Raw genomic sequence first — 27,063 nt, 5'->3', positions numbered from 1 at the left:
AATTAAAATAGATAATGAGGTCGTTATCTGTATATTTCAGGGAAATTTTTTTCCCTTCTTGTTTGCTTTCCCTGAACTATGGTGCTATACTCAAGTGAATTACGAAACAAACAAGTCTCAGAGTTTTGTTTGTTTTTTTTTACACTTGAATGTCCAAGCAACTGCCTCTCTCTGTCCATTTTATCTAGTTAGTACAGAAATGTTTCACAAATAAACAATTCAAAGGCTTCAACTAAAAGATTTTTATATTTGGAACACATACAGGTCACGTGGGAGAGGACTGCAGAAATCTGTCTGAGCTGACCTTTTGTTTAGAGTTTAGGTCAAACTGATTTGATTTATTAACAGTCAAAATATGCTATGTATAAAAGTTCAATCAATACAGAAATGATTAGAGAAGGAAAATGTAAAGTTTCTCATAATTTCAGTTAGTATTAACAACTTAAAAGATGGAAATCAACAGGGTCTTTAAACTGCTGTTTATTACCTAATAAGATTTTTAAGTCTTATAATATACCTAAAGATCCCTGGGTTGATTCTTCCCAACACAGAGATTGAACCCAGGTCTTCCACATTGCAGGCAGATTCTTTACCGTCTGAGCCACCAAGGAAGCCCAATATACCTAGAGGATATACGAATTACCATATTGTTTAGAATGTTCTACATTAGTGCAGATCGCATAATAATTTTCTTAATGGTCCTCCAGCGGTGGAAATTTTATTTCCCATCTTTAAACACTGAAACAATGCCTTGAATATGTATCTTTGGATATCTGTATGTTCTTTGGATAAATTTCTAGAAGCAGAACTGCTGGGGATAGGAGTTTATTAGTCAGGGTTCTCCAGGGAACCAGTACTAATAGGATACATATTATAAAGAATTTAAGGACTCTATTTTAAGGAATTAACTCATGTGAGTGTGGGGGCTGGCAAGTCTGAAATGCACAGGGTAAGCAAGCAGCCTGGAGATCTAGGTAAGAGTTGATGTCACGAACTTAAGTCCAAAGCCTGGAAAAGCAGAATTTCTATGTTGCAGTCTGAAGGCAGAATTTCTCCCCCAACCCCCCCACCCCGCCGCCTTTTTTGTGCAAGAAATCTCAGTTTTTGCTCATCACATCTTCAACTGACTGGATGAAACACACTCACATTATGAGATAATATATTACATTTATTGTAATAGAAAGAAAGAAAGTGAAGTTGCTCAGTTGTATCTGACTCTTTGCAACCCCATGGACTGTAGCCTACCAGGTTCCTCCGTCCACAAAATTTTCCATTCAAGAATACTGGAGTCTGTTGCCATTTCCTTCTTTCCGACCCAGGGACTAAACCCAGGTCTCCCACATTGTAGGCAGACGCTTTACTGTCTGAGCCACCAGGGAAGCTTTCTTGGAATGCTTGCATGTAATTGGCAATTGCAGTTGCTACTACTAGGTGAATTGTAAACAGTTTCCAACGCTCAAAATTCAAGGCAGAAGTCTAATTACTAAAGTTGATTTTTTTAAAATCCAAATGCTTTCAAAAAGAAGAATTCCAAGACCTAGAAATCCAATGCATTCTATTACTATACTGTCAAAAAGTCACCCTTATCAGCAGTTATTTGGTCATTTTCTTCTTCTGCCTGCTGTCATTTCATTCTTTACATAATAACGACCTCGTTGAATGTTCAGGATAGGGAAACTAACAGAATCCTTGCTGGGAAGGAAATTCAATATATCTGCCAGATTATAATAAAATAAGCAGGAATCGTTCATATATATAGAACAAAATGCATTCTCCTTTAAACCACTGAAAAGCTATTGCCCTGTCAAGTGGCCATGAAGTTGTAAATTTCCAGTTCTTCAGGTTGTTAATATTACTGCAAATACACAAATTCTTTTTTTTGGGGAAAAAAAAAACGTCTAAGGCATAAGGAAACACTGTTCATCTTAGTTAACTAAACACAGTTTGTTCAATGAATTTATCAGCTCAGGATGGAAACTGCTCTTCATTGTCAGCAAATATAATGTCATCCATGTTCCTGATGCTTTGCCAGCAACAGGGGATTAATCATACTTTTTTCAAGTTGCATTTGAAACATGACATCTAAGAATTCATTTTCCACACAGCAACCAGAAATCTCTTACATAAATCAGAGCATGTCACTCCGTGGCATAAAGCTCTCCTTTAAGGCTTCCCCTCCCACTCAGGGCCAGATGCAAACACCTCATCATGGCTTACAGGTCTGACATCATTTGGATCTTGCCCACTTGTTTGCTATCGTCACACCCACTTGATACTTTCTCTTCCTGGAACACAACTCCTCTGCCCACTGGGACCTCCTAACTGGCCTTCAAGCTGTCCGCCGTCAGATTTATCTCTTCATTCAGATTCTCAAGGCAAGTATCACCACCACAGAGAGACCTCACTTGACCACCTAACCTAAAGGGCCTGTCCATCCCATTATCCCACTCCACTGCTTAATTTATTTTGTTCATTGCTCTAGTGCCTGTCTGAAGTCACACTGCTTGTTTGTGAACCTGTGTTTTGCCTGTCTCTCCTCCTAGGCTCTAAGTTGCATGAAGGCAGGGATCCTGTTTATTTTCGCTACCTATAATGGAGCACCAGGTCAAATTTGGGGCAAAACACAGATGCAAGGAAAATGGATTTTCTGCATATTAGTTCTAGTGGGAATGAATGGAGAGATGCTCAGGGTGACCCCACACTGTCTATCCCTGGAAAAGAATTCTTGGGGACGACTTGGTGCCTCTGAAGTTAATAATGAAAAAGAGACCATTTTTCACGCTGCCCAGGAAAACGCATGAGGCAGCTTCCTCTCCTCACCCATTCTAATACACTTCATGTTTGTGGTATCAGGGAATCCTTGACTATATCCTGCTTAATCCCTTCCTGCTTATCCAAGCCATCCTCCAGAACATCTGTTCCCAAAAATACGTCACCTCAATTTGAACCAATCTCCCATGAAAGACCACTGTATACAACATATAGCAAAGATTCTACCAGAAAAACTTTGAATATTTTAATGAGGCCAGTGATACTAAACTATTATTGAAGGGTCCAAAAAGTCTTCAAAAGGAAAAAAATAGTAGTTAGTCATTGGAAAGATTTCAAACAAAACCAAACCCAATACCCTTCTATGTGTGTGTTTTTTTTTTCCTTGATTCACAGAATGTTTAAATGGAAGAGAACAGAAGTGAAATCCTGCTTCTTCCCCTGATAATTAGAAATCAAGGTCTAAACTATGTGAACATATGCTGTAAATAATTCTTGCAAGTAATTTCATATTCAATATTTCTATTTAGCTCCCTGGAAATACTTAATGTTTATGAAAACTCTAGATCAGAACTCCTCAAACTGTGACTCAAAGACCCCTGAGGATACATGAAACCCTTCCAGGGGGTTCATGAGATCAAAACTATTTTCACAATAATACTAACATGTTATTTGTCACTTTCAATCTCATTCTCTTGCAAACATATGATAGAGTTTTCCAGAAGGAAAACTGCTATAGGATGTAGCTGTTGTTCTGATGGCTAATAAAATGCATATTTTTCTATTTTATACATTTCTTAGCTTTGATTTCTAATTTGGTAATCTTCTAAATATTCACAGACATATTCCACACAAATGGAAAGCTCTCTGTAGTCCTCATTTATAAGAATGTAGAGGGGTCTGGGACTTAATGTTTGAGAATGGCTACACTAAATGATGATTTTTTACTTTCCCCCAAATTTTCATTTTTCTTATGTCCACTTTTGATATTCAAGTTATATGGACATGCGTGGCCTGATATTGAGTACCTGTCATATGGATGTCATCACACTAGCAATCGTTTTTATTGTCATCAGCCAATGAGTGTGTAGAGTATGTATCAGCTTCCCGTCCTTGGCAAATACTCAATAAAGGGCTCTCGTATGAGAACTGTAGATGATACTACCTAGATATCCGATATCCCACTGACTGTCCATGCCTCACCTAGAGGGCATATGCCTTTACCTCAGATTATGAATCCTTCCTGGTCTTTGACATTTCATTTTCATCCGACCTCAAATGGCCTCTTAGGCTACCGGTAGGAAAAGAGAGATCAGACTTAGATGTTCCACTCTGATGATTATCCAGTGCACTCACTCCCTGTCCATCCTGTATCTCTTCCCTGAAAGTGAGTCACACTCTGAGGCCTCAAGATGGGGACATTTGCAACATGAGAGCAAGACTTATTTATTTTAGTATCCCCATGGAGTAGACATCTGATGTTTTTGCTTCAGTTCAGTTCAGTTGCTCAGTTGTGTCCAACTCTTTGCAACCCCATGAACCACAGCATGCCAGGCCTCCCTGTCCATCACCAACTCTCGGAGTTTACCCAAACTCATATCCACTGAGTCAGTAATACCATCCAACCATCTAATCTTCTGTCGTTCTCTTCTCCTCCCACCTTCAATCTTATCCAGCATCTGGGTCTTTTCCAATGAGTTAGCGCTTCACATCAGGTGGCCAAAGTATTGGAGTTTCAGCTTTAAAACATCAGACCTTCCAATGAACACTCAGGGCTGATCTCCTTTAGGATGGACTGGTTGGATCTCCTTGCAGTCCATGGGACTCTCAAGAGTCTTCTCCAACACCACAGTTCAAAAGCATCAATTCTTCGGCGCTCAGCTTTCTTCACAGTCCAACTCTCACATCCATAAATGACCACTGGAAAAACCATCACCTTGACTAGATGTACATTTGTTGACAAAGTAATGTCTCTGCTTTTTAATATGCTGTCTAGGTTGGTCATAACTTTCCTTCCAAGGAGTAAGGGTCTTTTAATTTCGTGGCTGCAATCACCATCTGCAGTGATTTTGGAGCCCAGAAAAATGTCAGATGTAGACCTGATCAATTGTCATGTTTCCTCCTCTGGATTTAAAGACCTAAGACAGGTATATTGGATCCTACTTGAAAACAATGAGGCCAATACAGAAGAAAACATGTGGAGAAAGAGAAAAGGATTCTAGTCCCCTAGATTTAGGGATTGTGTTCCAAGCATTACTTGGCACATAGCAGGTGCTCAAAAATATTGATTCAATTGACTTTAATTTAGCTTCTTTACAAATGACTGAAGCATCTCAGATAAAAATCTTTTAATAAATAAAACCATTTAATCCTTTATCCTGAAAAGGCATCAACTGCAGAAATACCCACTGGCATCTCAAAATTGGATAAAATCCACTTCTCTCTTCTATTGAACCTCTCTCTTTGTGCTACCCTGCACTACTTCTCTAGATTTTTATTTTCATTCCAAGTGTCCTCTCAAGAAAGTAGTTGTTTTAAATCAGGATATGTCCCATGATTCAAGAACATTCTTTTCTGAAAGTACTTTTAGTTTTGCATTTCTCTGTTTAGTTTCTCTAATTTCTTAAATCTTGTGAAAGAAATTCCACATGTGGCCAACCTATGACAACCCTAATAGTCTGGATATCAAGCCAATGAACATGAACCAAAGTGAGTAAGAAAAGAAAGATTTTTAATAAAAGGAGGATTATAATTAGGATTCAATACTCAATTTGGCTCCTTCAATCAAGGAAAATTTAACCTAAAGTTTAGATTTTCATCTAAAATCTACACAATTATTTCAGAATCCCACATATATAAATATTCAGTGGGTCTAATGGTCTGTGATGAGTGGGCCAGTGTACTATAATTTGGCATCTTCAATTGGTTGAATTTAATAAGAAGACTATGCTATATTTTTTCCAGCAGTCATGTATGGATGTGAGAGCTGGACTATAAAGAAAGCTGAGTGCTGAAGAATTGATGCTTTTGAACTGTGGTGTTGGAGAAGACTCTTGAGAGTCCCTTGGACTGCAAGGAGATCCAACCAGTCCATCCTAAAGAAAATCAGTACTGAATATTCATTGGAAGGACTGATGCTAAAGCTGAAATTCCAATACTTTGGCCACCTGATGTGAAGAACTGACTCACTGGAAAAGACCCTGATGCTGGGAAAGTTTTAAGGCAGGAAGAGAAGGGGATGACAGAGGATGAGATGGTTGGATGGCATCACCAACTCTATGGACATGAGTTTGGGTAAATTCCGAGATTTGGTGATGGACAGGGAGGCCTGGCATGCTGCAGTCCATGGGGTTGCAAAGAGTCAGACATGACTGAGTGATTAAACTGAACTGAATAAGAAGACATATTAAGAAAAGCTTACCAACCAAACTCCCTTCTTCTATGGGATTAGGAGTGCTTCTTTTGAGAAATTTGAGATGAGATTTATCTTTTGTTTACTATTATCACTGAGTCCAAGAGCGTACGCACATACAGACGCACACAAATTGGCAGGGCACAGGCTGACCATTCCTCAAATCTTGCCTCTGCCTGACTTTACCCTTTTTCCTAGTGGTGGGCAGAATGGCAGCTTCATACCCACATCTCATCAACTCATTAACCCTGATCACCAGAAGCAAACATCCCTTCTTGCTCCAGATAAAAAATCTAAATTAAGTCATGTGTCCATCTCTAAAGGGCTTTCCAGGTGGCACAGTGGTAAAGAATCCACCTGCCAATGCAGGAGACACAACAGAGGTGGGTTTGATGCCGAGTTGGGAAGATTCCCTTAAATATGAAATGGAAACTCACTCCAGTATTCTTGCTTGGAAAATGCCACAGACAGAGAAGCCTGGTGGGCTTGTGGGTTACAGTCCATGGGGTTGCAAAGAGTCATATATGACTGAGCAACTGAGCACAGCACAACACAGCCTATCTCTAATACAATCACTGAAGCCAAGAGGCTGGGTGCTCTAACTGGCCAGGCTACAGTCATGTGCCCTGTGTTTGTGTGTGTGTGTGTATGTGTAGGGGGTAAAAGGAGATGGAGTAGAACTTCATGTGACCTTCATGAATGGGTTATTCACTGAAAGATAGAGTCCAATACTGAAAAACAGAAATAACAAATATCTACTGAATGGGTATCTGCCTTAGCAGAACATGTCTGGGTTCAAAAAAAAAAAATCTCTGTACCTCCAATGGCCAGTATTAAGCAGATGCTCAATACATATTTGTTGAATGAACAAAGAATTACATGTAATATTACAAGTGCCTCATTCCATAATAAGGATCAACTCTGTGTACTCTCCAGTGAGATTTTGCTGAACTCATGCTCACCATGTTATAGCCCCTCTACCTTCATTTTTCCCTATTCTTATCATATACAAGCTCATTTCTTTTTCTGCACTTTCCCACTTAAACTACTACTTAAAGTACTCCTCAAGTCTATTTCCACAATGAAGCCTTTTCTGAGGATTACATGCCTCACTATTTTCCCATCTTTGAGTTACCCGTGCTTCTGATTTCTGCACTTAGCCCTTCATGAGTAAAGACCCCTAGAGTCAGGCTACCCATGTTTAAACCTCCACCATTTACTTGCTTTGTCATCTTGGCAAATTTCTTAATTGTTTTGTCTATAGAGGGTGTGAATCATAGTATCTACCTCTCAGAGGCTGATGCCGGATTAAATGATATGATACACAGGTCATTAGCACTGTGCCTGATACAGAGTAAGTGCTCAGGAAATACTGAATACCACTCTAGCTGATGGAACAAATAGCTGTGTGCCCTGTAGCAGACAAAGGTGGTGCCCTACACCATGTCTCCTTGGCCTATCTGAGTTCAGGCAGCTGCTGTAGATGCTGATAAACCTCCTACCTTATGCTTTCTTTGACTGAGGGCCTCCCTTTGCCTGAGGAAGCCTTTTCTGCTGCAAGTAAGGGTAGTTGGAAGTAGAAGGTACGAGGTTAATCCTCTTGTATGCAGCTTTTACTAACTGAGGGATAGAAGTGCTAACCTCCCCGGCGCCTAGTCTTAGGATTCTTGGGTGTGTTCCACACAGTTTCTCAGAGGATCCCAGCAGGATTGGGTCCAAGTTGCCCATAGCGGTAACCTGCATACAAATGCAATTTAAAAAAAAAATTTTTTTTAAACCTTATTTTGTATTGGAGTATAGCTGATTAACAGTGTTGTGATAGTTTCAAGTGGACAGCAAAAGGACTCAGCCTTTTGGATACACATGTATCCATTCTCCCTTAAACTCCCCTCCCATCTAGGCTGCCATATAACACTATTAAGTAGGTCCTTGTTGCGTATCCATTTTAAATATACTAGGCAAATATTTTTAGCTTGTCCCCCTTACCTGCTCACTTTCTTCACTCTTTCACTTGTGCCTCTTGGGATCACCTCACACAGGAGCTCCCTGTGTCCACATCTGTCAAAAGGCTTGACTTGGGGGGAGCCCAAAGTAAGACAGCTCCCAGCAGTTTAAACTGTTAAAGTCATTTCTCAGGATGTGCGTGCTAAGTTACTTCAGTCGTGTCCGACTCTTTGTGACCCCGTGGACTTCAGCCCACCAAGCTCCTCTGTCCATGGGATTCTCAAGGCACGTATACTGGAGTGGGTTGCCATTTCCTCCTCCAGGGGATCTTCCCAATCCAGGGATCGTATCCGCCTCTCTTGTGTCTCCTGCATTGGCAGTTGGGTTCTTTACCATTAGTGCCACCTGGGAAGCTCTCATTTCTCAGGGTATATTTACTTAAAGCAGAGATCAAATTCTTTTTCTTTTAATTGAGATGTAATTGACATTTAACCTTGTTTTAGGGTGTACAATATACTGATTTGCTTTACGTATATACTGCAAAATTATTACCATAATAGGTTCAGTCAACATCTAAGACCACATACAGTCATTATGTTTTTCTTATGATGAAAGCTTTTTAGTAAATACAGAATACTGTACAGCGCTGTTAACTACAGTCACCAAGCTGTACATTATATCCCCAGCACTTGCTCATAACTGGAAGTTTGTAACTTTTGACTACCTTCATTCATTTTGCCTATCCCAAACCTCTCACATCTCTATGGCTAGACGTGTTTTGTGAACCTACACCACAGAATTCCTTGCTGAATAAACAATATATTGTGAGACAATTTTTAGTATTTAGATTCAAGACAAGGAAGTCCTGTGATTTTCTCACCAGAGCTGATAGGTTTGATTTTCTTTTTGTATTCCTGATATGGTTCAAGTTTGGGATATATAGGTATGAAAGCTTGACCCTCTTTTGGAAAATTCAGCCTAGGAACTATATAACTTGTGAAAACGAGCCATAAACTGGGTTTATTTATAAAAATAACTTCACACTTGTGTGGTGGATTTTACTTTGTTGAGGGATCACTGATCTACTCAGTGACTAGTACAAATATACAAAGATGTCAAAATATACACTACAAACTAGAGTTGTGTATTTTTTCTTAAGTAACGGAAATCTTTCAAACTCTGAAACTGAAAAAGCAGATGTCCTGGTGCAGAGGTATAAACATTAGTGGGGAAAAGAGAAGAGGCCTTTGTTTTCCTTCTACTAAACAAATGGCTAGAAGAAACTAGGGGTCTAGTCAGATGAGGTTTATTCTTTGCAATAAAATAGCTAGGCTCATGTTTGTTCTATTTATGACTTACAAACACTGCCATTTTCACAAATGTTTAGGCAACTGTAGATTATATGAACAATAAATTGTTCTCGTTCAGTCGCTCAGTCATGTCTGACTCTTTGTGACCTCATGGACTGCAGCACGCCAGGCTTCTCTGTTCTCCATTTCCCGGAGTTTGCTCAAACTCATGTCCATTGAGATGATTATGCCATCCAACCATCTCATCCTCTGTTGCCCCCTTTTCACAATAAATGATTTTTTTAAGTGAAAAAATAGAAACAAAGGTGTACTAATAATGTGTAAAGTTAGTCTTGAAGACTGCATGAGGTAACCATTGCCACTGTAAAGTCTACATAATAAATCCATCAGCAAGAAAAGGCTTATAACAACCACCACCTACTGCTGCCCTTGTGTTTCTGGCTGGAGTAGCTCTGCTTCATGATCCATGTTAATTCTGGCACTCAGGATGAAGCAGGGGCGCGTCTACCTGGAGGCCTTTTCTTGCTGATGGCAGAGGCACAGGAAGGCAAACAGGAATATGCCATGTCTGTTAAGGATTCATCTGGACAATGTCACACCATTCTGCTCACATTCCATTGGCCAAAGCAAGTCACCTAACAAGTTAAACATCAGTGGGCAGGGAAATATACTCTGTCTCATGTGACCATGGTGACTGACATTGCAAAAACTAGTTTGGGGAAGGGGACAAAGAACTGTGACCAGTAAGTCTTTCTGGGGGAATAATATTAATGATCACACTGCTTTCTCATGTGCATTATGCCCTGGTTATCCTGTTCTCCTTCGACTTATCAAGCATCACCTTTATCCTAATTATTCTCTTTGCTTGAAGTTATTTCCCCTTACATTTCTTCCACTTCTATAATGTAAACTCCATGAAGGCAATGTTTTGAGGGTCTATTTTCTTCACTGATGATCTCTTATGTCTCAGATGCCGCCAGCTGCTTATATAAGATTTGAGTTCAAAAATCTTATTGATTAAAATTCATTGTATGTATACTCTTTTTTAAAAAATGTAATACTGTTTATTTAACTTCAGAAATATTTCAACATTCTAAACAAACAAACAAAAAAGAACATTGCAGGTCATGTTTAGTACAGAATGTTCTTGAACTTTATTGGTGTAGTGGCTCTTGGCTTTGCTGACAATGAAGAGTTCTATGGTTTGTTCAAAGAAAAACAGTTTAAAACTACCGCACTTCAACTAAAAAGGATCCAAAACACTTCTCATGCCAGCTGACTGCCTCCCTTTTCCACAGCTAAGAATGGCAGCGGGATGCTATATCGCTATATACAAAAACAAGACAACCTGAAGCTAAATGCATGCCCACTGCAGTGTCCACGGGTCCAGCCCCACAGTGCACGCCCTGAGCTACAGCCCCTCTGGAAGGCATCACCCCAACAGCCTCCATACCAAGCAAGGAGAACCAACAGTGTGTCTCAGTTGCTTTGTTCTTTTTACAAACTATAGATATGTACAGTTGAAAACTCGGGATTTCTAGCCAATGACCATAGAATTAACACACCACCATACAAATTAAAAAACAAAACAAAACCCAGAAACATTTTTAGATGCCTTGTCACACCACAGCAAAGTGCACAGAGTGAGGAGAACACGAGAGCCTTTTGGTTTTAAAAATGTTTGGAAATATGTACAACTTTGATACAGTTTCCAGGTGCTTTGGACACCCATGGCCACTTCATGTAAACCAATGACAATTGCTAGAACACTTTGAGAGACTACGATATGATCGTGAGCCAACTGGGTAATTAAACCTAATGATGGCAACAGACACATCTTGGGTGAGAGGTGTGTCAATCATGGTGCTCCCTACTCTAAGGTATTCACAAGGCGAAAGAACAACAATTTTTTATTCCTCCTCCTCCACTTCCTCCTCATGTCTTCATCTTCCTCTTCCATGTTTTTCCAGGCAACTTTGGCAGGACCCTTGGTGCCATCAAACTTCCCTTTAGCCTTAGAGTCTGCAATATCCTTCTCATACTTTCCTTCAGCTTCTCTGCCTTGTTGCTTCTCACTGTCATTTAAGTTATTCCACATCTTACCCAGCTTCTTTGCCACATCTCCAATAGAGATGCCAGGGTTTGTAGACTTGATCTTTGGGCGGCATTCAGAGCAGAATAGGAAAAATCCAGACGGTGGTCTCTTGGGGGCATTAGGGTCCTTGCCTCCCTTAGCTGGTCCGTAATCCTTTGTTTCCTGATCATAGTGCACTTTATCCGCCTTTGCCATTTCATCAAATTTAGACTTCTTTTTCCCAGTCATGGTCTTCCATTTCTCAGAGCATTTCTTGGAAAATTCAGCAAAATTGACAGTGGCCTCTGGGTTTTTCTTCTTATGTTCCTCTCTGCACATCTGCACAAAGAAGGCATAAGCAGACATCTTGCCCTTTGGTTTCTTGGGATCACCTTTAGCCATCTTGACTGTATTGTTCACTAGTCTGTATGTACACTCTTAATACATTTGTTGATGAGATAACTTTGTTCAAATGTTTCAAACCACAGTATGTTTCACTAGCAGAGCAATGAGACATTTTTCTGGAAGGACAGTAATCTGGATACAATTTATTCACCAGAGGGTCTATTTCCCACCACAAGAGACCCAGGATTCAAAGCTTCAAATATCTTGGATTACTGACAACCAAGGCTAAATACTCCAACAAAGTATTTTAGGGTCCTGCAACATAGTTTGTTAATTGTACAAGAATTTTCCATGTGGTGTGCTTCCCCAGTGGCCCAGTGGCAAAGAATCTGCCTGCAATACAAGAGATGTGGGTTTGATCCCTGGATCAGGAAGATCTTCTGGAGGAGGAAATGGCAACCCATTCCAGTATTCTTGCCTGGAAAATCCCATGGACAGAGGAGGCTGGCAGGCTACAGTCCACAGGGCTGCAAAAGAGTTAGAAATGACTGAGCAACTGAGCACGCACACACACATTCCATGAGGTAGGAAGACTTATTTGTTTCTCTTAGGGAGCTCAGCTTATCCTGGGACATGTGAGGACTGAGCTAGCATCTCACATTTAGGAGGCAAATAATTATTCATTGTAGCATGGATTTCCATAGGTAATCTCAATTCATCATACCAAGTATTTCAGGTTTAAATCCAAGACACTTTCTGATGTCAGAAAATACCTTGATATCACAGAATCCTTGAACCTGGAAACATTAAATTTTCTATCTTTAAACATTCGTGCATTTATTTATTCAGTAAACATTTCTAAGTACCCATCACCTACCAAACATTGTAGCATGTCTCAAAACACAAATACCTAAGGAGCTTATACACTAGTGGGGACACAGACGCGTAAACAAATAATTACCATGGAATATGATCTTTGCTGGAAAGAAAATGTGAACCTTCAGATAAATGCAGCTCATGGTAGAACTAGGGATTCAGGGAGGTTTCCTAGTAGAGATGAAATCTAAGTCAGTTCATGAAAGAGGAATAAGAAATTTACAAGGCAGGAAAGGGATTGGGTGGGAAACTGGGAAGAATTTTGTAGACAAAGGGTAAACTTATAGAAATGCATGAAAATAATAAGTTTGGGGAACTACAAGTCACTCTACAAACTTACCATCTCAGGGAGATGATGACTGATCATGGTTTTTATGTTTAAGCATCAGCTTGACTGAAACATAATTAACCATAATATAGTACCACAAAATTCATCCTGGCTTTTAATATTTGTATAGCCTTTAGTATATTCACAGAGCAACCTATACCACTGTCTAATTTCAGAACATTTTCATCGCCCCCCAAAGAAGTCTCCTACCTATGAGTTGTCACACTCCATCCTCCCATTCTTTTTCCCCTGGAAACTACTAATATACTTTGTTTCTAGAAATGTGCATATTCTAGATATTTCACATAAGTAGCATATTGTAAGTATATTTCATCTAAACAATTCAGAAAATAATTTCTGCAGTTAATAATCATGTTTATAATTATATGTATTAATGTATGTATATTGTATTCATTTTCCTCATCAGTATTTTCTGATTTTACTCTATTACTTTATTTTCTGCCACTTAGTTGTGTAATCTTGGGCAAGTTATATAATTTCTCTGATTCTTATTTTCCTAACATTGAGAGTACCTCTTTTCACTGAGTTCTTATAAACATTAAATGAGAAATGCATGTAAAGGTCTGAGTAGAGTATCTGATATACAGAAGTACTTCAAAGGCTTAGATGTTAGCTTTTTCTATTTACTTTTACCATGAGAATATTAGTAGGTGATACACTATGAGTATCTGTTGACAAAATGTAATTTTCAGATGTTAATTAAAGAAATTGGAAATGGAATAATGTAATCCCTCAAGTTCCATTTCACTAAACAAAATCAGCTTGCTCATCTTTCCTCCTAGCTGTAACTTGGTCCCATACCCACATGAGAATACAGAAAAACACTGACAGACTTTCAGTTACCTTAATGCTCCCATCAATTCTATTTTCTGACTTATTCATTATTTGATGACTTGTTTCAAGGTTGGCCCTTTCATCTTTCTATAAAAAAGAAGGCTTCCTAAGAAATATAATAGGTAAAAAAAAGAAAAAAAAAAAACAACCTCCTGAAATATGTAGGTAACACAAATGATGAATAAACTATTTGAAAGCACTTGTCCAAACGTCTTGTACTGGAATTTCAAGTCTAGTTTACTTAACAAATAGACGTTTTCTAGTGTTTCATCTTTCCCATTAGCTCTAAGGGAGTTTCATCCCTTATAGTGGTTTTCTGATTTGCACATTTGCCAAGGTAAACTCTAATGGGCATTAGCTGTGCTTTGGTTGACAAGCACTTATTCTTCTTTCTCTTATTAGTACCACCTTAGTTTCTTTTGAGGAATCACATTTCTTTGAGAGACAGCATTTCTTCCTCAAAAGGAACATTTCTAAGCCAAGGGTGTGTGTGTGTGGTCCAACTTAGATAACTATAATAGACTATTTTTCTGGATTTAGGCCCTTGAGTGGTATTATATAAGAATGGGATGAGGGGTTGAGTTGAATCATTTCCATAGCAATGCACAGATTTGACCATAAATTAAAGTCATTCCTTAGTTTCAACTGTATATATGTCTTGAGTTGCCCCATTTCCTGTATTTTCTGGAGCCCAATTCCTCAGTATTTCCTTTCATTATGTGAACTTCCCTAAGACCTTCTAATAAATTACTTCACTTGTTGCTCAAAGGCAAATCATATTCTTGCAACCTCCAAACTCCTAGGCATACATAGTCTGCTTCCAGCCCCTGTGCACTCCCAGACCTTCCAAAAGAAGTAGAGCTACTTACAGCCAGTTTCTGTTAACTCATTTAATCTTCAAAAAGACTCATCATAAACTCCCTTGAAATTCTCTTATTCCTTTTTTTCCCACTTAAAAATTTTTTTTACAATGTTGTGTTGGTTTCTGCTGTACAACAACGTGAATCAGCCATAACTATACATATATCCCCTCCTTCTTGAGCCTTCTTGAGGCTTCCCTGGTGGCTCAGAGGTTAAAGCATCTACCTGCAATGTGGGAGACCTGGGTTCGATTCCTGGGTCGGGAAGATCCCCTGGAGAAGGAAATGGCAACCCACTCCAGTATTCTTGCCTGGAGAATCCCATGGACGGAGGTGCCTGGTGGGCTACAGTCCATGGGGTCGCAAAGAGTCGGACATGACCGAGCGACCTCACTTCTTGAGCCTTCCTCCCCTGCCCCGACTCCACCCTTCCAGGACATCACAGAGTGCCAGACTGGGCTCCCTGTGCTATACAGAAACTTCTCAGCAGCTATCCATTTTACACATGATAGCGTATATATGTTGATGCTACTTTCTCCATCTGTCCCACTCTGTCCCTTCCCCACTGTGTCCACAAGTCCATTCTCGAGCTCCCATTTCTTTTAAGTTTCAGAATCTCTCAAGTGTTCCAAATCTTTCCTCCAAAGGATTTGACTGAAACCACGAGCAATAGGAGAAAGTGACATTTGATAATGATGGAGAAAACCACGAAATCTTCTTCCCATACATCCTTCAGTTTTTCAATAAATTTCTAATGAGGACATCCCTGCCCTGTTCTAGATATTATAAATACAAGAATTACTAGGATTGAGTCTTGTTCCTTAGAGAGCCTAGAGTCTAGTAGGAGAGATAAGATGCACAGAAATAGCGCTAATGCCAACAGAGGCTGTGATAAGAGTTACAATTGAGGTAGAGATCAAGGGCTACAGGAGCACAACCGAGGGAAGATTAATTCAGGCTGGAAGGATTGGGGAAGATTTCAGGGGAGGAGATGAAACTTCCAGCTGACTAATCCTCCTGCAAGTGTCCAGTGGCCAATTATCTCTAGGAAATGGAGTTTGCAAAATTAAGCCTAGCCCGCAGAGGATCATTTATTTTCTCTTAGCATGGCATATTACAGTTTCCAAGGTTTATGCCTTCTTGGGAAATGTACTAAATTGCTTAGGACAGGGACTGAGAACATAAGGATGTCAAACCTTGCTGGTCTGTGCCTAATATGTCTGAGGCCTGGTGCCTGCCTCATTTTAGTTGGTGGGACCAAGAGACGACTGACCGTGGTCTGGATGGAGGCCAGTGTGTCTCTGAGCAGTCTTTAAATATGGCTTAAAATGAACTACCACCTCCACAGAGCCACTTGGGCTTATTTTCTTCAAATGGGGACAGCGGCTACACCAAGCCTGCAACTTATTCTCAGCTGCCTTGAAAACAGATATTTCTTTCACATCCTTTTATTGCTGTCTTCTGTCCACATAATGCAGCCAACGTTCTTCATTTTAACAGAGAATGGATGCTCTGAATAAATCTGGGATGGACAATCGACCTGACAGAACAGGCTTGAAAAACTTATTACTGCTCATGGCCATACTGGCAGGGGTTTTACATGAAATGCCCCTTTCACACTGCTAACCTCAAAGACATTAGGAAGCAGTGTTATTTGGACTACAAAACGTTGTATACCTTGGTGACAATGAATTCATCTACGAGGTCAGAAAGTATATAATTAAAAGAGATAAAGTCACTTCTTTTCTTTAAAGATCCCATTTTTTCAAGACAACAATTACATTTGGTAAAATAAGTAGCCCTGTACCCATTTTCACCTACCTATAAACTTCACACTGTGGACAGTGTTCTCACTAGGCTTCCACTGGACAAGAGCAAAGGGGGAAAACCACCCCCTCCCCCCCAAAACGGTTGGCCATTGCTTCTCTCTCACAGAGTCCAGGGAGAAAGACTTTGTAATATCATTATTTTATTGGACCCTGCTGTGTGAACACATTAGGGAGGGTGCTTCTGGGGAATGCACTACCAGAAGCTCCTTGGGAATGACATAACATTCCTGCAGAAGTTGGCAGAAAAGAGAAATAAGGCTTCAGTGGGAGTTCTAATGCTGCCCTGATTTTTCCCAGCCTCAGGGACCTGAATTTTCAGCTTAGTTCAATGACCCCTAGGATGTCCTGAAGATCTTTTCCTACTTGGGAAGGGGTGAAGACAGAAACGGCAGAGGTCTTCAGCTCTATGGACATTCCTTTGTTTCCAGTGCTCAGTGGAAAAGAGTCACTTCTGAATTTCATCTGACAGGGCACAGGAGATTGCTGGGGCCCAATGAGTACAAATGTATTTGTTATTATGAGTTGAATTAAATCCTCTACAAAAGGTATGCTTAATTCTTAACCCTCAGTACCTTAGACTGTAACCTTATTTGGAAAAAGGGTCACTGCAGATGTAATTAATTAAAATGAGGCCATGCTGGAGTAGGGTGAGCCCCTGATCTAATATGATTGGTGTGTTTGTAAGAGGATGGCCACATGAAGACAGAGACACAGGGAGAATGCCACATGAGGACTAAGGCAGAGACTGAGTTACGCAGCCATAAGCCAGGGAATGCCAAGGATGGCCAGCAAACTGCCAGGAGTCAGGAAGAGGCCAGGAAGGATTCCCCTGCAAGTTTCAGAGGGAGCATGGCCCTGTAGACACTTAAAAAAAAATTTCCTATGAACAGTCTGATCTTAGACTTCTAGACTCCAGTACTGTAAGATGATACATTTCTGTTGTTTTAAGCCACGCAGATTGTGGTACTTTGTTATAGCAGCCCTGAGAAACTCATACATTTGCTCAGAACTCACCTAGATTGTATATTATTGATACTTGTGACTAAGAAACTTCTGGTCCACTTTATACCTGCCTCCTCCTCACCACTCCCTGAGCATCTCCTAAGTTCCCCCATATGCTCTCTCACCTCTGGGAGTGTGCCACCTTCCAGGCACAGCCAGAACCTGTGACCCCCAAGTCTGCTCAAAGTCTACTCATCATTCAAAGTCAGTTCAAAGGGAAAAGTCGCCCATCGTTCCGAAGGGAATGAGAGTAACAGTGTCTTCCAAAGTGAATCATTTGTACCAGAACTCTGCTTGCCATTTAGGTGACTTTATTTATTATTTAGTTATTTATCATAACTCTTTAAAAGTAGAGACTCTGTTTGGTTCCTTTTATATCTCTGAGATGCTTGCTTCTCAAAATTCAGTTCTCAAATTAGGAGAATAAATTCAGAGAATCTTAGCATCCATCCCATACCGAAATCAGAATCTGCATTTAACAAGCTCCTGTGAGACTGCATAGATAGAAATACTTGAGAAGCTGACCCTAAAGGACCTTGACATACCAGCATACCATACATTCACGGAATGTATACTTCACATCGGCTACTTAGCTGAGTGTTCTTATTTACATTATTCCAGATTAGTCATTTTGACAATTCTATTAGCAGTTCTGTGAGGAAGGTATTAACCTATTACATGGATGAGAAGATTGGAGGGAAGCTAGATTGGGAAATGCAGAGTGTATTCTCGTATTTCCACCTCTCTCCAGTTCAACACAATGCCTACTTGGCCTACAAAATGCAGGGTGTATTCCCATATTTCCACCTCTCTGCCGAGTTCAACACAATGCCTACTTGGCCTACCCAGCAGTTTTTCAGGCAACATTGGTATCTGCCCAGGAAGCTGGAATTTCAGAGGGACATCTGAGCATCTGTTTTCGACATAGGCTTTCTTTTTCTTCTGCTGCTTTAACACTTAGTGGATGAACGTGTGTGTCTCCAGATACTCTATTAAAAAAGGGTTCCATGGAAACGCTCATTTTAAGAAATGATGCAAGTTACACAGCCCTCTTGAACATTAGTGGTGGAGAACACCTATTAAAGGCTTCATCCCGTGACCTCAGTAAATATACCTACTCAACTTGGTTTAACTCTGTTTTCCCTAAAGTTTATTTGACTCCGAATTAACATGGTGTAACAGCCATTAACATTCTGTGAAGGGCATTCTGGTTTAAAATGAGATGTTAATGACAAAGAGATCAAGAGAGAGATTCACTTCATGGATTGCTTTTTAATTGAGAGAGAGACAGAGACAGACAAAGAAAGAGAGAGAGAGAGAGAGCTTTCTCTCCTGTGGTTATTCTTCAAAGTAGAAGTTTTCTCAAAATGAGATATTAGCATGTGGCAAGAGCTAGGAATCAGCATGAGCTTCTGAACCACTGGGAAGAGTGGCTCATTTCTTTATGCATTATTTAACATCATAACGTCCTTCCTAGAATCTTCTGTTCCATGCTATAACTCGAGACAAAGACCTTTGATAAAATTAAGTAGGATGTTAGCTCTGAAGCACAATGGGAAGATAAAGTGGCAGATTAGATCATATTAACTTTTAAAAATGATCAATAAGGTCATGAGCTTGACACATGGTGGGTGTGGTATTGCAAAGTAGCAGGATAAAGCCATGCAAAAGACATTAATTACCCAACAGGGGGTTTCTAGGGAGAGGGAGGTAGAGGCTTAAGCATTTGGCTACCAGGGGAAATCTCTTTTCAAGGATTCTTTTCCCCTTTGAGATGAAGGACTTCATTAAGAGCCTTCGTGCTTGATGTGGATTCTTGATAGTTTCATGGGTAGATTTATTTGTATTCCTGGTGCTAATGGAGAGCAGCTCCTGGTCCACAGAGCTTCTCAGGGTTCTGGCAAGTGATGCCCTCATTTTCTGGAATTTCTAGTCAAGGACAGGCATCCCTTTAGTGCAAATCCAGAGCCATGATTGATCACCACCTGCAAGCTTACAATGGAAACAAAGGATGGGGTTTCCTAGGTATTTTCTTTTCAGAAAAGAGGGGATTAGAGATTGGTTATTTGGAAGCACTGCTAGCTTCTTGATGGCTTCTTGAAGCTCCTTTCTTCTTTTTAAAAATAATTTTATTATTTATTTTTAGTTGTATTGGGTCTTCGTTGCTGCGTGGGCATTTCTCAACTGTGGTGAGCAGGGGCTAGTCTGTAGTTGCGGTGTGTGGGCTTCTCATTGCAGTGGCTTCTCTTGTTGCGGAGCACGGGTTCTAGGGTCTGTGGGCTTTAGAAGCTGCTGCCAGAGGATTCAGTAGTTGTGGTTCCTGGGCTCGAGAACACAGGTTCAATAGTTGGGGTGCACCACAGGCTCAGTTGCTCTTAGGCATATGGGATCTCCCTGGATCGGAGATCAAATGCATGTCTCCTGCATTGGCAGGAGGATTCTTTACCACCAAGACCCCAGGGGAGCCATGCAGCGCCTTTCTGTGAAGACATGGACACAATCACCTGAAATGCTTTTCAGATAATGTATGTGGCATCAGCTATACAAAAAGAGATGAAAGCAGGTAGATTGGAAGCGCTAACACCAGTTTTCCTCTGAAGTCCACAGATATACTTTTCATGGTGCCCTGTGAGCTCATGTCCCCATATTATTTGCTGCTCTTCTGCCTGGCTTTATTTCAGCAGTCCCCTTTGTCCAGAATGCCTTGGCTCCCATTTCTTTTTTTTTTTTTCCAGAAAAAACACCCAAAGTTTAGCATTTATTTTATTTTATTATCTTTTTAGGGTATTCTTTTTTTTTAGTTTAAATTTTATGTTTTTACTTTACAATACTGTATTGGTTTTGCCATACATTGACATGAATCCACCACAGGTGTACATGAGTTCCCAACCCTGAACCCCTCTCCCACCACCCTCCCCATATCATCTCTCTGGGTCATCCCAGTGCACCAGCCCCAAGCATCCTGTATCCTGTATTGAACCTAGACTAGCGATTTGTTTCTTACATGATAGTCTACATGTTTCAATGCCATTCTCCCAAATCATCCCACCCTCTCCCTCTCCCACAGAGTCCAAAAGTCTGTTCTTTACATCTGTGTCTCTTTTGCTGTCTCACATATAGGGTTATCATTACCATCTTTCTAAATTCCATATATATGTGTTAAAAAAATCTTTTCGCCACACTGTGTGGCATGTGGGATCTTAGTTCTCCAACCAAAGATTGAACCAGCAGCCCCTGTACTGGAACTGCAGAGTCTTAGCCACTGGACCACCAAGGAAGTGCCTCGGCCCCCATTTCTGCTGATTGAAATCACACCCATTCTTCAAGGCCCTGTTCAAATTTCTTGTTGTCAGAGAAGGGTTTCCTGATTACCTTCAGAGAAACAAATGCTACTTTTCCATGGCTTCTTTGGACCTTTATTATAGCATTGATCACATTTTGATTTCTATAATCATGGTGTCCATGTCTCTATCTCGGAGGTTCACTTTTGAAGATGGGATTGGATTTTTTATCACATTTACTCCCCACCACACTGAGCTCATAGCTGATATTCAGTAAATGCCAGATGAAGAGTACCTCAACACTGCAAGAGAGACTACAGTTGTGGGCAGGCAAAGTTTATCATTCAGTATGCCGATGTGAATTTAAGATGATATTCCTCTTACTTCTAGGCTTGGTGCTTCTTTCTTTGTTTCCTGATCTGTTTCTAGACCAGTATTTCCCAAACACAAGTCACTGGGCATCACTCTCATGAGTCAGATCTGTAGACCACTTACGCTTTCATTTACTTAATCTCCTTCTTTAAATTGATTCCCCTTTTCCTGATACCAACTCATTTAAAAAGCAGATGATTTATCTGGAATTAAAAGTCTAGTATCATAAGAGACTATTATGAACAACTATATGGCAATAAAATAGATAACCTGGAAGAAATAGACAGATTCTGAGAAAAGTTCAATCTTCCCAACTGAACCAGGCAGAAATAGAAATTATGAACAACCCAATTACAAGCATTGAAACTGAAGCTGTGATCAAAAATCTCCCCCAAAACAAAAGCCCAGGACCAGATGGCTTCACAGGAGAATTCTGTCAAACATTTAGAGAAGAGCTAATGCCTATCCTTCTAAACCTCTTTAAAATAACTGCAGAGGAAGGAACACTTCCAAACTCATTCTATGAGACCACCATCACTCTGATACCAAAATCATACAAAGACAACACAAAAAAAGAAAACTACAGGCCAATATCACTGATGAACATTGATGCAAAAATACTCAACAAAATTTTAGCATACAGAATTCGGCAACACATCAAAAAGCTCATAGACCATGATCAAGTTGGATTTATTCTAGGAATGCAAGGATTCTTCAATATATGCAAATCAATCAATGTGATATACCATATTAACAAATGGAAAGATAAAAACCATATAATAATCTCAATAGATGCAGGAAAAGCCTTTGACAAAATCCAGCACCCATTTATGATTAAACTCTTCAAAAAATAGGCATAGAAGGAACCTACCTCAACATAGTAGAGGCCATATATGATAAGCCTACAGCAAACATTGTTTTCAATGGTGAGAAACTGAAAGCATTCCCCCTAAGATCAGGAACAAGATCAAGGATGTCCACTTTCACCACTATTATTCAACATAGTTCTAGAATTTCTAGCTACAGCAATCAGAGAAGAAAAAGAAATAAAAGGAATCCAGGTCAGAAAAGAAGAAGTAAAGCTCTCACTGTTTGCAGATGACATAATGCTATACATAGAAACCCTAAAGATAGTATGAGAAAATTACTAGAGCTAATCAGTGAATTTAGCAAAGTTGTAGGATACAAAATCAATACACAGGAATCACTTGCATTTCTATATACTAACAATGAAAAATCAGAAAGAGAAATTAAGGAATCAATCCCATTCACCATTGCAACAAAAAGAATTAAATATATAGGAATAAACCTACTTTAGGAGACAAAAGAATTGGACACAGAAAATTATAAGACATTGATGAAAGAAATCAAAGATGACATAAACAGATGGAGAGATATTCCATGTTCCTGAGTAGGAAGAATCAATATTGTGAAAATGACTATACTACCAAATGCAGTCTACAGATTCAATGTGATCCCTATTAAATTACCAATGGCATTTTTCACAGAACTAGAACAAAAAATTTCACAATTCACATGGAAACACAAAAGACCCTGAAAAGACAAAGCGTCTTGAGAAAGAAGAATGGAACTGGAGGAATCCACCTTCCTGAGTTCAGATTAGACTACAAAGCTACAGTCATCAAGACAATATGGTACGGGCACAAAAACAGAAATATAGACCAATGGAACAAGATAGAAAACCTAGAAACAAACCCATGCACCTATGGGTACCTTATTTTTGACAAAGGAGGCAAGAAAATCAATGGGGCAAAGACAGCTTCTTCAATAAATGATGCTGGGTAAACTGGACAGCTACATGCAAAAGAATGAAATTAGAACACTTCCTAACACCATACACAAAGATAAACTCAAAATGGATTAAAGACCAGAAACTATAAAACTCTTAGAGGAAAACATAGGCAGAACACTCAATGACATAAATCAAAGCAAGATCTTCTATGACCCACCTCCTAGAGTAATGGAAATAAAAACAAAAGTAAACAAATGGGAACTGATTAAACTTAAAAGCTTTTGCACACCAAAGGAAACTATAGGCAAACTATCACCCACACAACAGGAGAAAATAATAGCAAATGAAACAATTGACAAAGGATTCATTTCCAAAATATACAAGCAGCTCATACAACTCAATACCAGAAAAACAAACAACCCAATCAAAAAGTGGGAAAAAGACCTAAAGAGACATTTCTCCAAAAAAGACATATAGATGGCTAACAAACACATGAAAAGATGCTCAACATTGCTCATTATTAGAGAAATGCAAATCAAAACTACAATGAGATATCACCTCACATCAGTCAGAATGGCTCTCATCAAAAAGTCTACAAACAGTAAATGCTGGAGAGGGTGTGGAGAAAAGGGAACACTCTTGCACTGTTGGTGGGAATGGAAGACGGTATGGAGATTCCTTAAAAACTAGGAATAAAACCACCATATGACCCAGCAACCCCACTCCTAGGCATATACCCTGAGGAAACCAAAATTGAAAGAGAGACATGTATCCCATTGCTCACTGCAGCACTATTTACAATAGCTAGAACAATGAAGCAACCTAGATGTCCATGGACAGATGAATGGATAAAGAAGCTGTGATACATATTCACAATGGAATATTACTCAGCCACAAAAAGGAATGCATTTGAGTCAGTTTTAATGAGGTGGATGAACCTAGACCCTATTATACAGAGTGAAGTGAGTCAGAAAGAGAAAGATAAATACTGTATTCTAATGCATATATACAGAATTTAGAAAAATGGTACTGAAGAATTTACTTACAGGGCAGCAATGGCTAAACAGACGTAGAGAATAGACTTATGGACACGGGGAGAGGGGAGAAGAGGGTGAGATGTATGGAAAGAGTAACATGGAAACTTACATTCAGTTCAGTTCAGTTCATTTCAGTCACTCAGTTGTGTCCGACTCTTTGCGACCCCATGAATCGCAGCATGCCAGGCCTCCCTGTCCATCACCAACTCCCGGAGTTCACTCAGACTCACGTCCATCGAGTCAGTGATGCCATACAGCCATCTCATCCTCTGTCGTCCCCTTCTCCTCCTGCCCCCAATCCCTCCCAGCATCAGAGTCTTTTCCAATGAGTCAACTCTTCGCATGAGGTGGCCAAAGTACTGGAGTTTCAGCTTTAGCATCATTCCTTCCAAAGAAATCCCAGGGCTGATCTCCTTCAGAATGGACTGGTTGCATCTCCTTGGAGTCCAAGGGACTCTCAAGAGTCTTCTCCAACACCACAGTTCAAAAGCATCAATTCTTCGGCACTCAGCCTTCTTCACAGTCCAACTCTCACATTACCATATGTAAAATAGATAGCCAATGGCAATTTGCTGTATGGCTCAGGAAACTCAAACAGGGAGTCTGTATCAACCTAAGGGGTGGGATGGGGAGGGAGATGGGAGGGAGCTTCAAAAGGGAGAGGATATATGTATACCCATGGCTGATTCATGTTGAGGTTTGACAGAAAACCGCAAAATTCTATAAAGCAATTATCCTTCAATAAAAAATAAATTAATTTAAAAAAGAAGTCTGGTATTACTTGCCCTTAATACAAGGTAAACATACCTATGAATATAGTGAGAATAAAACCTTATTAAATTTATTATTTATTGAGCATCCACTCTCTATCAGGCACTGGACTAGCAGCTGGGACACGACAATCAGGAGGAGAGACACAGTCCTACCTCTACAGGCTCACACTCTATTAGAGAAAATGGAAAATGAACTGCTGAACAGTAAATATACCATACTAAAAGCTATGAAGAAAAGTTATGACCAACCTAGATATCATATTAAATAGCAGAGACATTACTTTGCCAACAAAGGTCCATCTAGTCAAAGCTATGGTTTTTTCAGTAGTCATGTATGGATGTGAGAGCTGGACTATAAAGAAAGCCGAGTGCTGAAGAATTGATGATGCTTTTGAACTGTGGTGTGGGAGAAGACTCTTGAGAGTCCCTTTGACTGCAAGGAGATCCAACCAGTCCATTCTAAAGGAAATCAGTCCTGAATGTTCATTGGAAGGACTGATGCTGAAGCTGAAACTCCAATACTTTGGCCACCTGATGTGAAGAACTGACTCACTGGAAAAGACCCTGATGCTGGGAAAGATTGAAGGCAGGAGGAGAAGGGGATGACGGAGGATGAGATGGTTGGATGGTATCACTGACTCAATGGACATGAGTTTGAGAAAATTCTGGGAGTTGGCAATGGACAGGGAGGCCTGGCACCCTGCAGTCCACAGGGTCGCAAGGAGTCGGACACGACTGAGCAACTTAACTGAGCTGAACTGAAAAGCTATGAAGCAAATGAAGCAGGGCAAAGAGATGGAGAGGAATCAGGGTACTATTTAGATAAAGAGGTCAGGGAGGGCCTCTCTGAGGAGGTAATATATAAGCAGAGACTGAAAAGAGCAAATTGGGTAACCTTGTGGAGGCAGAGGCTTAGAGAGCCCAGCAGGGAGCAGTCACTGTGGTCCAGAGGATGGAATCATTCTTAATGGGAGAGGACACTGGGGATTCTTTGAGTTACCTGTGATCTGGGATTTTGATTTTGATGAAATGTATGCCACATGGTCCATAGAATTTCCCAAGATTCTGAAAGACCCTGGGCCACTGCTGCATCTGTGAAATCAGCCTAAGGAAACACTGTTCTCATACTGTTTTCAGCCCTTCCCCTCCCCAGTCTGCATCATGAAATCATTCTTTTCAGTATACACTTTACCGTCACCCTTGCCACATTGCACTGCACTCATTGATTCCCTGTTGTCTTCTTCTCTACATGATGAGTGCTCACGGGCACAGAATGTATTCAGCACACAGCGATGATTAGAATCTCTGGCTTTGGGGTTGAGTATTCCCAACTAGAGACCTCTTTGTCCTGACCCTGTTCAGATAAATGAAAATGTATCCTACAACTTCTATGTTTTGGGGGCAGTTTTACCCTAGAATAGATGGGTGCCCCTGAAGTTGCAAAATGTGATGTGAATGTGCATGTTTCCAAGGAGAATTCACGGTTTCATCAGATTCTCAAGTTGGGGAGGGGGTGGAGGGAAAACAGTTCCAAAAGAAGTAAAGAATTTCTTCTATAATTAAATAAATTACATTTATGAAGTAATTCTGAGCTCTTCATAGCACATTTTATAATAAAGAAAAAGGGGATGGTATATCTTGACCTCTACATAAAGAGAGTCCTCTTTTACATCCCTTTAATTCTTTTCCAGTAAAAATTCAATTAGTGTATGATTTTTTTTCTGCTTCTTAAAATATCTTTTCCTTTATGATGATCCATGAAGATTGAAACCAGGTACCAAGCACCCTACTAAGTACTTGAAAGTACATTAACTCATTTAACCTTTAGGGTGATTCTCCAAGTAAATCTTATTATCCTCCATAATACCGCAAAGGAAACTGAGACTTAGAGGTAAGATCAGTCCCAAAGCTGCCAATCTGTGCCGATAACCCCATGCTATATAGTCCTCATTGTTGCTAGGGCCCTCAGCTTATGGAAACAAGCTTGTTTAATTTACTGTTTGGTTTACTAAACATCTGCAGCTAGAGATGTCAAAATTTTCCTTAAGCATTCAGTCAATACATAGATTGAAAGATGACTCTAAGGCTCACAGTTTATGTTCCCTTTGACTCAGGATGTTAATATCCTCCAAGTAGTAGCTCCTGCTTTTATACACAGACTTTGCCACACAGGTTAAATGACATCCCATATATAACACTATTCAAAGCCTTCATGAATATATATTATATTTTTGGGCAAAGAG

General features: G+C 40.0%; 1 protein-coding gene and 1 pseudogene across 1 annotated transcript in view; both read right to left on the bottom strand.

The window, feature by feature from the left end:
* Positions 1-27,063, bottom strand: part of SYNPR (synaptoporin) — a 296,290-nt gene that overhangs the window by 69,397 nt on the left and 199,830 nt on the right. The gene's annotated exons all lie outside the window — the stretch shown is intronic.
* LOC120868006 lies at positions 11,175-12,017 on the bottom strand (annotated as a pseudogene).

Source organism: Oryx dammah, unplaced genomic scaffold (assembly GCF_014754425.2).
Source record: "Oryx dammah isolate SB20612 unplaced genomic scaffold, SCBI_Odam_1.1 HiC_scaffold_9, whole genome shotgun sequence".
Lineage (NCBI taxonomy): Eukaryota > Metazoa > Chordata > Mammalia > Artiodactyla > Bovidae > Oryx > Oryx dammah.
This window is presented reverse-complemented; position numbering and strand designations above follow the sequence as displayed.